The 14,162-nt window shown below is 36.7% G+C and overlaps 1 non-coding gene across 1 annotated transcript; it reads right to left on the reverse strand.

Annotated features, from left to right (window-relative positions):
* Positions 1–3,513: 3,513 nt before the first annotated feature.
* Positions 3,514–3,641, reverse strand: LOC133751769 (small nucleolar RNA SNORA40). Its single transcript, XR_009864863.1, has one exon. It is a non-coding gene; the product is annotated as a small nucleolar RNA SNORA40 (small nucleolar RNA).
* Between the last annotated feature and the right edge of the window lie 10,521 nt (positions 3,642–14,162).

The following is a 14,162-nucleotide window of genomic DNA, read 5'->3' on the forward strand; positions in this document are numbered from 1 at the left end:
GCCTTTAGATCTTCCTTACAGGCTGATTCTGTTGTGAATTTGGATCACAGCCAATCTTTTCCCCTCTCAGAATTATAATACATTGATGTACGCTTATCTGGAAAACCACGAGCCATTGTATTCATTGACTAGCACACTTTGTAACTCAGATGATACTCTTAAGCACTACGTTCCTCTGTCAAGCCTAACCCCTTAGTTATATTTCACTAGTTAACATTTAGCTGGGATTTCTCTCTCTCCTTCTCTTTCTTTTTTTAATGACAGTAGTACTCTCGCCAAGATGCACTTACAGATTTTCGAGTTTCCTTCCTCTTGGATGTGAATTATGGCTGTACATAATAAGGTCTTTGTCTGAATAACCATTCAGGGATTTCTTATGAAATGGGGATTTTCATGGTATAAGCAGAAGCAATATGTTCTCCCGATTAGTACTTGTTGACTGCTTGTTGACTGCCTGGGAGCCTTGGCCAAGGCTGTTGAGTTATGGTCCCTGTTCTGTCATACATAGACTGTGAAACCTTGTCCAAGTTATGTTACCTCTGAGCATTTCATTTGTAAAATGGGTAAAGTAGACTTTCCTGACAGGAATGTTGTAGGGGTTCATTAATTGCCATTTGTTAAGTGTGCCCAGATTGTCAGATTAAAACATTAGGGAAGTGTCAAGTTTGTGTTATTTTGGTATTATTTTTCTTTGTTTGGTAGGAAATGCCAATTCTGTGTAATTAGCTTTCACGGTAAAAATAAGCCATTTTAATCAGTGCACAATCAAGCCCTTATTCATTGAGGACAAGGGTGTATACAGTTAGTAACAGGACTAGTGTCAGCTGACACAACGGCAGGAATCTGAAAATGAGGTATTGTATACAATGAAAGCCTGGAAAGTGAGACTTGGAGTGATCAGGTTCTGAGTGCTCAGGAGATTCAGATTACAGACCCAGTGTTGTCCATTATTAGTGGAGAAAGAAAGTATGTAAAACCTTAGCAACAAATTACAACCCTCCAATAAACAATTATCCATGTCACCATGAAATGTTTTAAGTGATTGTACCTATGACCCAGAAACAAGGTATCACAAGTATTTCATTAGAGTCTAAAGGGGAGTTTAAACATGCAGAGTTAGTAAAGACTTAATAACTTAGATGAATGCATGTTTTGATGTTATTTTCTTTATAGAAAGACACATTGACCATAATTTAAGATTTGACTATTAGTATAATAGCTGATTCATCTTGAATTTTTTTTAAAAATAATGACATAATATCTAAAAGTGCTATTTAGCATTGTTTATATATATTACATATTATATATACACACACAAAGTTTACAGTAATTTTAAGGCACTGTTTGCTGATAATTATGCTAGTAAATATAATCAATAACTAGGTCGGTAATAATTCAGTACAGTTATTTGAAGTAAGAGAGCTAATTGACAATTACAGGTAGTTTTTTTATTTTTAAATTACTTTATATTTTCACTTTATTTGCAAGGCAGAGACAGCAAGATAGAGGTCTTCCATGTGCTAGTTCATTTGCAAATGTTCACAATAACCAGGCTGTGCCAGACCAAACTCAATCTTGGTTTCCCATATGAGTGGCAGGGACCCAAATACTTGAGCCAATATCTGCTGCCTTCCAGGGTGCCCAGTAGCAGGAAACTGGATTTAAAACAGAGTAGCCGGGACATGAAACCCAGATACTCTGATATGCAATATGAGTGCCAACCAGCACCTTAACTTCTGCACAAATACTCACCGCATACTGATTTTTTTTTACAATGCCTTGTACAACAGGACTGTAAGGACTTGTACCTGAAGATTTTCAGTATCATAGTGAGGGGCAGGTGTTGTGCCACAGCAAGTTAAGCCTTACTTGGAATGCCTGTATCAGAGTGCGGGTTTGAGTTCTAGCTACTCAGTACTTCTAACCCAGCTTCTTACTACTATACTTGGGAGCAAGCAAATCATGGCCCAATGTATTTGGATTCCTCCTACCCACATGAGAAACTTCAATGGAGTAGCCGACTCTTGGCTTCAGCCTGACTAAGCCTTGAGGTCACAGGCATTTGGGAGTAAACTAGCAGATGGAAGATTCTCTCTCTCTCTCTCTCTCTCTCTCTCTCTCTCTCTCTCTCTCTTTCTTGTTTCTCAAATAAATAAGTAAATATTTTCAAGAATCTTAACTAGTTATTGGAAATTCTAGAAATCTTACAACTTCTGTTTAGTCACAGGAATTCAACTTTATTTTCATTTCACCTCAGGATAGAAAAGTCTACAATCTTCAAATTATAAAATTACAGGTTTAAATTTTCTGTTTAACCAGTTGGTCCTCTCATATTAATGGAAGAACCATCCTTATATTCCACTTGGACATTGTAGTTGATCTCTAATTATCTTTCTACTTACCCTCTTGCAATTCTGTGGTCTATTTGTAAGTCAGATCATGTCACAGTCTTATTTAAATCCCCAACATGCTCAGAAAAAAATCCATCACATTCCTAATGGGGAGCATCCTCATTTACTTCCCTCTCCTTGTTTCTACCACTATATTCCTTTCTTACACTGTTCTGTTCCCATTGCTTTTCTAAGCACTGGGGTTTTGCACTTAGGCACTATGGCCTTTGTATTTTCTGTTCCTTTTGCATAGCTTCTTTCCTCACTTTACTCATTTTTGTGCCCTCGGAGATCTTTCTTAGCTAGCCTATATATGTAATACCATGAGAACATTTTGTTATTACATTATTCTACTTTTGTCTTCCTCATTTAGACTTTCTTTACCTGCTATATAATATAGTCATCTCTTTTGGTGAGCTGGTGCTTCCTTTGGTCTTTCATTGCCTTAAAGATTGCCTGCACAAAGTAGCTTAATAAATATTTACCAAATAGTTTAATACACACTAAAGTATTTATATTTTCCAAAAAAATTCCATGGAATTTTAGTTACTAACAATATTGATATTTATTGAATGTCCCTCAAATCAGCAAAATTATGTAAATTGAAAAAGCTGATACTTAAGCCAAGAATGGCATTGCCCAAACACATACATCTTCATATATGACATAATTTTCTCAACGGCATTTATGGTTTTTCATGAAATGATGGCAGCCTATACCTTGTATTGACCAAAAATCATTTATTTTGGCCTGGCCCAGTGCTGGCCATTATAGCCATCTGGAGCGTGAACAAACAGATGGATGATCTGTGTTTTTCTGTGTCTCCATCACTTTTTGTAACTCTGATTTTCAAAATAAATAAATAAATCGTTAATTTTATTGACCATTCATTAAATATATCTTTCCACATATGATATTTCTATTGTAGGATTGAACTGTGAAATTTAGGTGTTATCAATATTTGGACATACTGCTTCAAGAAGAAAGTAATCTAGAATTGAGTATCAAAATACTCCTTAGTATAAACAATCTTCTACAACTAAAGCATGTAAGAGTAATAATCATGACAATAGCTTAGAATCATAAAATTCATAAGAATGAAAGGAATTTCTTTTATTTTCATCTTATTCCTGCTTGTATGTATCAAAACTCATACTGATCAATGAGTTCTGGGTTGTAAAAAAGGATTTATTTTTTGTACCTTTATGTCAGTCTTTGTCCACAAGTTAGACAAAAACATATTTAGGTGCAGTTGGAATTTTTTGATATCATTTAATTCAACATACTCATCTTGCAAGATAGGGAATCAAGTTTAGGTCTATTGTGACTATGGCCAACAACTCCTCAATAGATGCATTAGGAATAGAACTTGAGAATTGATGTTATACTGCTATAGTCCACATATCCTAATATACTCCACAAAAATAATATGCATGCACATTCTCTTTAAAACTTAGATATAACTCATATCTATTTTTTTCCTATAGTTTATGCAGCATATGCAGTTAGTCTTAGCTGTAACTCAGTTTAGCTTGTGAGCGAAAAACATATATTGCCCTAAGGTTAACACTGACCATCTTCAAGTTACAAAGACATTGGTTTCACACAGCAGATAATAAGGCCTGCATTTGTACTGGTGACTAATGGATAACATAGTATAAAATGTCAGCTCCAGATGGGCATTTAGCTTTGCCTGTAAGACATTGGTTAATGGCCGGTGCCACAGCTCACTAGGCTAATCCTCCACCTTGCGGTGCCGGCACCCCAGGTTCTAGTCCCAGTCGGGGCACCGGATTCTGTCCCAGTTGCTCCTGTTCCAGGCCAGCTCTCTGTTGTGGCCTGGGAGGGCAGTGGAGGATGGCCCAAGTGCTTGGGCCCTGCACCCCATGGGAGACCAGGAGAAACACCTGGCTCCTGCCATCGGATCAGCGTGGTGCCCCGGCTGCAGCGTGCCAGCCGCGGCAGCCATTGGAGGGTGAACCAATGGTAAAGGAAGACCTTTCTCTCTGTCTCTCTCTCTCTCACTGTCCACTCCGCCTGTCAAAAAAAAAAAAAAAAAAAAAAAAAAGACATTGGTTAAGACGCCTGCATCCCCCATTGAAGTAACTGTGTTTGATACCTCACTTAGGCTCCTGACTCCAGCTTAGTGCTAATTTATACATGGGGACCACAGTGGTGATTCAAGTAATTGGGTTGCTGTCACCCAAATGAGAGACCTGAACTGAGTTCCTGCCTCCTAGGTTCACTTCGGCACAACTCCAGCTGGTGCAGGCATTTGGAGACCAAAGCAGAATGTGGAATTTCTTTCCCTCTCTCACTCTCTCTCTTTCACCCTCTCTTCTCTCTCTCTCCCTCTCTCTCTTTCTCAGTCATCTTCCCTCCCTCTCTACCTTTCTCTCTGTTCCTGAAGTAAACACATTTTTAGTACTTAAAAATCAAAATTTCAATTCCTTGTCATAGAATTGTGTGATTTTATAGGCAGACATCATTGTTAACACTTTGGCTGTAATTCCAGTAATGTACCATGGTTCAAGGCCCCTGTGTCTTCTATTAGAGGTCAGAAAGTTCGGAGAAACCCACTTTGCCATAAGAAGATTCTTTTATCTCAAGTGTACATTAACCCTGTCTGAGATTTTGTTTTAATAGGGAGCTGGCAGTTGTGCCAAAGACAGATATTTACGGAATCTAAGATCCCAGAATTTTTGTAAAGAAACATGTGTTTTATTTACCTTAACAAAAATAAGCATGTTCTGGACTGGTTAAAATTGAATTACCATGAATTTAGTATTCTCAAATTAAAATGTCTAGTTTTGATGTAGCTGAGGAGTTCTGAAAAACAGTCAACATTTTATTAAGAGGCATCTGGAAAAGCTCCAGTGCAGACTCTTGTTTTATTTGACCGCAAGTGGTAGGTATTTGGGTCTTAGATCATCACCCAAACACTTCCTTAAAGACACCCACACATGTAGCTTTAGAGTCCAGGACTGCTCAGTGGAGAGAGCAATCGTACGGGCTTGTTGTGGCATGTGTTATCATCCATCCTGAGTCTTACTTTTTTTTTTTTTTTTTTTTTTTTTGATAGGCAGAGTTAGACAGTGGGAGAGAGAGACAGAGAGAAAGCTCTTCCTTTTTCTGTTGGCTCACCCCCCAAGTGGCTACCATGGCCTTTGTGCTGCAGCTGGTGCACTGTGCCAATCTGAAGCCAGGAGCCAGGTGCTTCCTCCTGATCTCCTATGTGGGTGCAGGGCCCAAGGACCTGGGCCATCCTCCACTGCACTCCCGGACCACAGCAGAGAGCTGGACTGGAAGAGGAGCAACCGGGGCAGAATCCGGTGCCCCAACCAGGACTAGAACCTTGGGTGCGGGCGCCGCAGGTGGAGGATTAGCCTAGGGAGCCGCGGCGCCGGTCATGAGTTTTAAATTTTTAAAATAAAAGTAGAGGAGAAAGATGATTTTAGTTTATAAGTTTCCTAGATACTGATTTAGAAAGACTTTTTAATTTGACTAACCTGATACCATTGTATGATTTCTGAGGAAATAATGTAAAGCTTATCTGCTTATCTGAATATTTGAAGCCCCAATTATGTTTCAAAATCATCCTCAAATACTAATTTTGTATGGACCCTACCTTGATACCTCTTCCAATGTTAACTATTTCTCCCTTGATTTGTCTTTCATACAGAGGAGAACACAGGATACTTGGTAATTTATGTATGTCTGTGTTGCCAACCACAGTATGAGTTAATTCAAGGAATATTCCAAACCTAATTTACTCCTTATCTCCAGCATCTAGCTCAACATCTAACCTGAAGCAGCCACTTAGTAAGTGTGTGTCAAAGATTTACATGATTTCTTATTCATCTCTCTTTAATGTATGTGTGGTCACATCACTTCATAAATCAGTAATTAAAACTCCCTCGAGAGAATGTGTTGTGATGTGGCATTATTGTTGTCATCAACAATATATAAATTAAACAACTACTCTTGAATTCTGGGTGGCATATGCATTGCGCAAAAGTTGTGCATATAACTGATTTATGTCATCAAATAATAATTTGTCTGCTATTAAAGCTGCACAGTGCAAATACTGTCTAGAGAAACCTTTTGATTCATCTGTTCAACACAAAAAGAATCATGTAAAATTATAAAGAAAGGTGGCTTATTTTAGTTTTAAGAGCATGGAATGGAGTTTGGGGAATTAGAGTCTTAATGTTTCACTATTTGTTTGGCTTTGAACTAACAAATCTATTTTATATCTCTCAGTTGTCATCTGTAAGACAGGAGCCTGAGATGGATGATGTCTGCAGTAGGGTAAATAACAGGCCCCAAAGTTGTCTCTACCCAAAACCATGAAGCCTGTGAATATGTAGAAAAAGGGACTTTGGGGGTGTAACTTATGGATGTTATTCTGGATTTCCCAGTGGAGACCAAACTAATCACCTGATTCATTAAAGCTAGGTAACTTTTCCTGGCTGTTATCAGAGAGGAGATAAGAATTGTCAGTGTGATGCTAGCTTTGATGATAGAGAAAGGAAGCCACTGCCAAAGAATGAGAAGTCACTAGAATTCAGAAAAGGCAATACCATGAATTCTCAGAGTCAGTGAAGCTCTGCCAGCACCTTGGTTTAGTGAGACCTATATAGGACTTTTGACCTGTACAAATGTAAGATAATAAATTTGTGTAGTTTTAAGCCCTGTATTTGTGGTGATTTGCTACAGTTGCCATAGAAAACTAGTATAATACCTTATTGCTTTCTGTATTGAAAATCCCTTAGTTTCACATTTTAATATATTGTATTTTGAAAAATCCAGTGATCATATATTGGGGTTGTTTAAAAATGAGGTGCATTCATGCCAGGGATTTCTGTCAACTAAATTTATATATTTGATATACTTCAGAACACCTCTCACTGCATTGCTTGAACAAAGAGTTTCGTAACTAACTGCTATCCTCCTTTTACACAATAGAAATCAAAGCCTACAACAGCTCATGCCATTTACTTTAGTCAAAATCTGAATGATGCATTGCATAAGTAACAACATAATAGGGCCCTCATATTGTAATCTGGATAGATGTCTGCTGTGCTTTGAAAATCAAATATTGTTCCCTTTGACGTTTTGACAAGTAATTTCGACAACAATATACATTTGGCTAACTCATGAATGTAGTACTTCTCATCCTCTGGATTATGCGGGGTTTGCACTATGCTAAGAATGACAACAATTATAGAACTGACTTGCATCTGCCAAGTGAACAGATGGTCTTGTAGTTTAGAGGAACAATGGAGAAGAAAGAAAAGGCAAAGTGGTGGGGGGTGGGGATAACTGGTAGACTTGGATAAGAATCTTTCAATCCAAAACAGCACTAATAAAATGAAAGAAGGTTGCAGACAAAAGTATGCTACAATTTATTAATGAAAGATATAAAAAAGAGGGGAAAGGTTTTGCTTATTTCATTCTTCTCACATTTGGATATTTAATATAATTTCAGTATACTTGAAACCTATAAGCAATGAAATTATAATGTTTACGTTCCTGTTGATGGAAATAGTGATTTTAACATATTACCAATGTGATTTATTATATGGGATGATATTTTACCTTTAATAGGGTACAGATCCCTCCCCTATTTAGTTTATCTGTGCAGTAAACAGAACACAAATAACAGGAACCAAAACTTCACCCTCATAAACCTTCAGTAGTTTGTAGACTCTCTTTGTAGATACAAATAGACAATTGTCTTCTCTTATCTCTTTTTTCTTCTGAGTTATTTTACCTTCATTGAATGAAGCAAATGTTAAGTACAAATGGTGAAATGTGAGTTTTTTAGAAAGATCTTAATTAAAAGGGATGTATGTAAGTGTGTGTTTTTGTGTAAGAGTTAATTTGTAAAGATGGTCCTATTAACTCACTTTGAGAAGTGTAGACATTTATTCTTGCATCTTTTAGCATAAAAATACTTAAAGTTGTCAACTGTAAGTATCCTCTTATGCAATATGCTGACATGAAAATTTAATTGCTATTTAGTTTCTATGGTTCTATTGAGGTAAGGGTCTGCATTTATATGCATCCTCTTAGGAAATAGATTTTAGAAGCTATGTAGATATGTGTTTCCTTTTCCTTGCATAGTAAATAATTTTTGTATCAGAATATTTCATTAGGTATTTAATTAACAAGCTAATAGTAATAGCTCTTGTATGTGAATTATTTAGTTGGTACCATGTTGAATATTTTAAATATTTTGATTTATATTATGTAATTTAAAATTCTTAGTGACACTCTAAAGGAGTACAGGGTACTAATTCCTCATTTTAAACATGAGATAATAGAGGCTTTTTAAGTTTGGAAGTGCTGACCATACTTCACAAGTTGGGGGTGGTGGTTGAAAGCCAGATTTACCTACCTTTCTACTCTGCTTTAGCACTTGCATTAGTTAGGCTATGGTGATTCACAGACTCTAAGATGTCAGTGGTTTAACACAATAAATTATTGTTCAATCACGTAAGAAAAATGGACCGGTGTTCCTATTTGCAGAGCAATTCTCTTTTACATGATCATACTCAGACCCAAGTGCTTTTAGTCATAGAGCTTGACCTTCCCTGAGATAGAATCTCAGTCTATTTCTAAGAGATGGAGCACCCTGGAGAAATATCCATGGAAGGCCTCTGCAAGTTTGGCTTGGGTCTCAAAAAAGCATTTCTTCTTGCATTTCCTTAGAACAAACCTAGCTGAAAAGACACATTCAATCTCAATGGCAGCTGAATATGTGCTGTTTCTGACTGACCCATGACAAAGAGGGATTTTAGTGGTTATCCAACCAACACCATTGTTTACTGTGTTTTATTTTGGATTTGTGAATGATAATGAATCTTCACACTGGACCTTGAGTGAATTGTGGATAGGGCTTAGATTATTTATCTGGGTCACACCTAGCTCACAGTGTGGATTTGTAATAACCTTATGTCTTGTCCTTCTCTGCCTCTAAGGATTGTTGATTTACTCAAATAATCCAAAATGCTCCCCATATTATGGATTATTTTTAATGCCAGGTGAAGGAAAGCATTTACAGGTTGGAGAAGAAGTGAAAGCCAGTTTTTTTTGCCCCCAGTATTATCATTTAGGCTTCTCATTATTTGGAAGGCCTGAATAATCAGAAGGCATACCCAGACATTTCTTTATCATCATTTAATTTCAAAGAATTTTGTGAGTTAAATTTAATAAACATTTTTGAGGGTGCTGGAATTTTGGCATAGCAGGAAAGGCCACTGCTTGTGACACTGGCATCCCATATGGGCACTGGTTCAAAACCTGGCTCTCCACTTCTGATCCAGCTCTCTGCTAATGTGGCCTAGAAAGGAGCAGAAGATGGCCTTGGTGCTTGATGCCCTGCACCCATGTCAGAGGCCTAGAGGAGGCTCCGGGCTCCTGGTTTGGGTCTGGCCCAGCCTTGGCCATTGTGGCCATTTGGGGAGTGAACCAGCAGATGGATGATCCTCTCTCTCTCTCTCTCTCTCTCTCTCTCCCTCTCTCTCTGTAACTCTGGCTTTCAAATAAATAAAATAAATCTTTTGAAAAAAATAAAGACTTTTGAGGTTTAGATTTTGAAGCAGCAATTGGTAGTGCCTACTTGTTTTTTGAATTTATGTATAAGATAATAATACTGAAATTCAACAAAATAGAAACAGATCAAAAGCAGCGTAGCTGTTTTTGACTGCTTACAGAGAGACAGGCAATTTAAAATCATGCTATGATTTTAATAGTATTGATAAATACAAAAGTATCTCATTATTCCATTACTATCTTCAAATGATATGTTTAATTTTTGGGAAATTTTCTGTATAGACAATACAAAGTTTTACAATGAAAACCAGCTATTTTTCTTGAAGATATTGCTTTATTTATTCATAATCTAAACTTTTCATGAAGTCTTACATTTGTGAGTATCAATATATATTTTTATTGTTACCTAAAATAAGATGGTATTGGTAGGTAGAGTTGTTAGAAGTTCACTCTTTGTTTTAACCAGACCAAACCCTATGTCTTGAATGCTTTTATTGTTTACAAGTTTTTTACTACTTATCACTTGATTTGATTTATTATAATTTTATCTTTACATATTTACTATGAATCATATTCTGTATGATTTTATGTAATATTAACATTGAGTAAATATATGGATTATATATATGTTTCTACCAACCTGTTATAATTTCTTGCTAATCTATACCTCATGGGTTGAAAAGGCAGCAAATCAGTTTAATTCATATCAATGACAATAGCTTAAAATGTATAAAATAAAAAATAATTCTCTGAGGCTGTCCTTTAGGAAATAAACAAAATTAGGACATAGATTTTCTGACAAATGTTCTGGCCTTTCTACACAGAGGTGGTAGATTTTATGTCTTGTTTCTTATTTCTCTTTATTTTTGTTTTAAATTTATTTGAGAGAGACAAGAATATGAAAAGAGAGCTCCCACCTGCTGGTTCAATCTCCAAATTCTGGCAACAGGCATGAGAGAGTCTGGCTGTAGCCAGGAGCCAGGAACTCAATTTTTATTTCCCAAATGGATGACAGAGACCCAATTACTTGAGACATCACTGCTGTATTCCATGCTGTGCTTTAGCAGGAAGCTAGGATGAGAAGAAAAACAGACTTGAACCCAGGCATTGCAATATGGAATGCAGGCATTCCAACTGGCCCCTTAAGAGCTAGGTCAAACATTTGGCCCTTTAACTTATTCCTTAAATTCATTTGTGTAATGATGTTGGCAGCAAAGTAAAAACCAAATAACAGATTATTTTTTAGCCTTAGAATTTGTGTTACCAAAGTCAGTACAGTCAACTGCAAAAAGCAGTTGTCATGAATCCACTTTTATATGTTCTCTCTGCTTTATTTGGATATCTCTATATTTTAAGATAAAACACTAACAGACTTCTTATTCTTTAAATGAGATATTGTTTTCCGTCTTCTGCAGTATACCAACAGATTTTACAAAATTATACCCGTGATTTAAATTTTCAATGTTATTACCCTCCCTCTGTCCATCTCCAATTACTCTTATAAGAGTTACTGATCTTTTGTATTTTATTGGTTTCACATCTGTTTATTTCTTCTCTAATTTTAATTATTTCTTTTCATTTTGGATTTGGTTTGCTGTTGTTTTTCTAGATCCTTGAGATGCATTAATAGCTCATTTATTTGGTACCTTTTCAATTTCTTGATGTAGGCCCCGGTCACTATAAATTTTCCTCTTAACACTGCTTTAGTTGTATCCTATACATTTGGTATGTTATATCGTCATCTTCATTTGTTTCCAGAAATTTTTTGATTACTTTTTGAATTCTTCTGTAACCCACTGTTAATCAGGAACATGTTGTTCAATCTCCATGTGTTTGCATATGTTCTAGAGATTCCTGAGTTGTTTATTTCCAGGTTCATTCCAATGTGGCCTGAGAGGATGCATGGAATGATTTTGATTTTTTTTGAATTTGCTGAGACTTGCTCTACTATGTGGTCAATCCTAAAGAAAGTTTCATGCACTGGTGAGAAGAATGGGTATTTGGCAACTGTAGGATGAAAAATTTGTAGATATCTCTTTGGTCCTTTTGCCTGTAGTTTTGATTAAATCAGTTGTTTCCTTGCTGATTTGCTCTCTGGTTGATCTGTCCGTTGCTGTAAGTGGGGTATTGAAATTCTCCATTATTACTGTATTTGTCCCTTAATATTTCTCTTAAATAGCCAGGTGCCCTGTAATTGGGTGCATATACATTTATAATAGCCACATCTTCCTATTGAGTTTATCCCTTAATCATTACATTAGTGTCCTTCTCTGTCTCTTTTAGTGGTTTATGTGTTAAAATCTTTTTTGGTTTCTATTAGCATGAGATATATTTTTCTATCCTTTTACTTTCAGTAAGCCAATTGAAAGGCTATGGACCAACTATTAAAGGTCTTTTGCCATTTTAGAAATTTAGAATAGTCCTTGCATAGTGAATAGGACACAGTGACACAATTGCCCCAGCTCCCAAGCAGGTAAAGGGATGGAATTGTGTGGCAATTGTTAAGAAAATTTAGAAATTAGTTAGGAGTCACAAAGGGTAGCAGAAATGAAGAGAAGGAGAGAAATCAGAGGTTTCTTTAGGGCTACAATTAACTTTAAACATGCAAAGCATGAGGCAATAGTAAAAGTATAAGGTAACACTATCAAAGGAGGCAGGAAATACAGGTGAAAAGGGAGCGTTGAAAGGAGTTAATAATGCACTCAATTTTTAAAATGTTAAACCTAAGATATTTGTAGTTATTCTATGTAGAAGACTATAGCACATACCTATGGGAATAAATGAGAAAAAATTGTGCCTGGATTTAAGTTCTGCCTCTTCTCCCATACTGGAGAGAACCCTAATCTAGGAATTTTATTTGCTTTAGTACATAACTCACTATGTGAAACTGAGAAATTATATAATCTCTTTGACTCATCATATGGGCTTTAAAATATTATGGGTGTCCATGATGATCTTTCAGATGTCTTCTGATTCTGTGCTTCTATTTTGTAATTTTTTTTTCATTATTTGTTTCTACTAAACTTGCCCTAAATGAATACACTGTAACATTGTAATCTTACAAATAGTAAGTAGTACTTTTGCTTCCTACAGTGGAGTTTTTCATATCTTGGTTTCTTGGGCCAGATTTTCTAATTAAGAATGAAGTCAAGTCAAAGCATTCATTATGTTCTTACTGGTGCCCAATGCACAAATCAACAGACGTCATTAATATTGCCGTTTTTTAATGCAAAGTCTTTAGAAAGTTTATGGAAACTGTATTATGAAAAAATTTATGGGGCCAATGTTGTGGCATAGTGGGTAAAGTTGCCACCTGTGATGCCAGCATCCCGTATGGGTGCTGGTTGGAGTCCCTGCTGCTCCGTTTCCCATCCATCTCTCTGCTAATGTGCCTGGTAAAGCAACAGGAGATGGCCCAAGTGCTGAGGCGCCAGCATCAATCTGGTAGACTCAGAAGACTCTCCTGGCTCCTGCATTCAGTTTGGCCCAGCCCTACTATTGCAACCATGTGGGGGTGAACCAGGGGATGGAAGATTCTCTCTCTCTCTCTCTCTCTCCTCCTTCTCCTTCTCCTCCTCCTTCTTTTCTCTCTCTCTCTCTGTAACTCTGCCTTTCAAATAAATAAAATAAATCTTTAAAAAATTATACACAGAAATTAAAAATGTTTACACTAAAAGAAATTCATCTTTTAATTTCATGTTCCATGAACTTTTGGAAATACTGTCATATTAATTAGGATAATTTCTGTGTATGTACTATCATGAATACCTCATCAATAAACAAATGCCTAGAGCTCCTTTTTTATGATGATAATTATATGTGTTCTTTTGTTTTCTTTTAAAGTTTGTAGTGCAAAGACATTCTCTTTCCCTTCATAGAAGTTTGCATAACTATATACAATCATTTAACTTTTTTTAAGATTTATTTATTTATTTGAAAGAGTTACATAGAGAGAGGAGAGGCAGAGAGAGAGAGAGAGAGAGGTCTTCCATCTGATGGTTCACTCCGCAGATGGCCACAATGTCCAGAGCTGTGCCACTCCAAAGCCAGGAGCCAGAAGCTTCTTCCTAGTCTCCCTCGTGGGTGCAGGATCCCAAGAACCTGGGCCATCTTCTACTGCTATCCTGGGCCATAGCAGAGAGCTGGACAAAAAGTGGAGCAGCCGGGTCTCCAACCGGCACCCATATGGGATGCTGGCACTTCAGGCCAGGA

The sequence above is a fragment of the Lepus europaeus genome, chromosome 22, assembly GCF_033115175.1.
Source record: "Lepus europaeus isolate LE1 chromosome 22, mLepTim1.pri, whole genome shotgun sequence".
Classification (NCBI taxonomy): domain Eukaryota; kingdom Metazoa; phylum Chordata; class Mammalia; order Lagomorpha; family Leporidae; genus Lepus; species Lepus europaeus.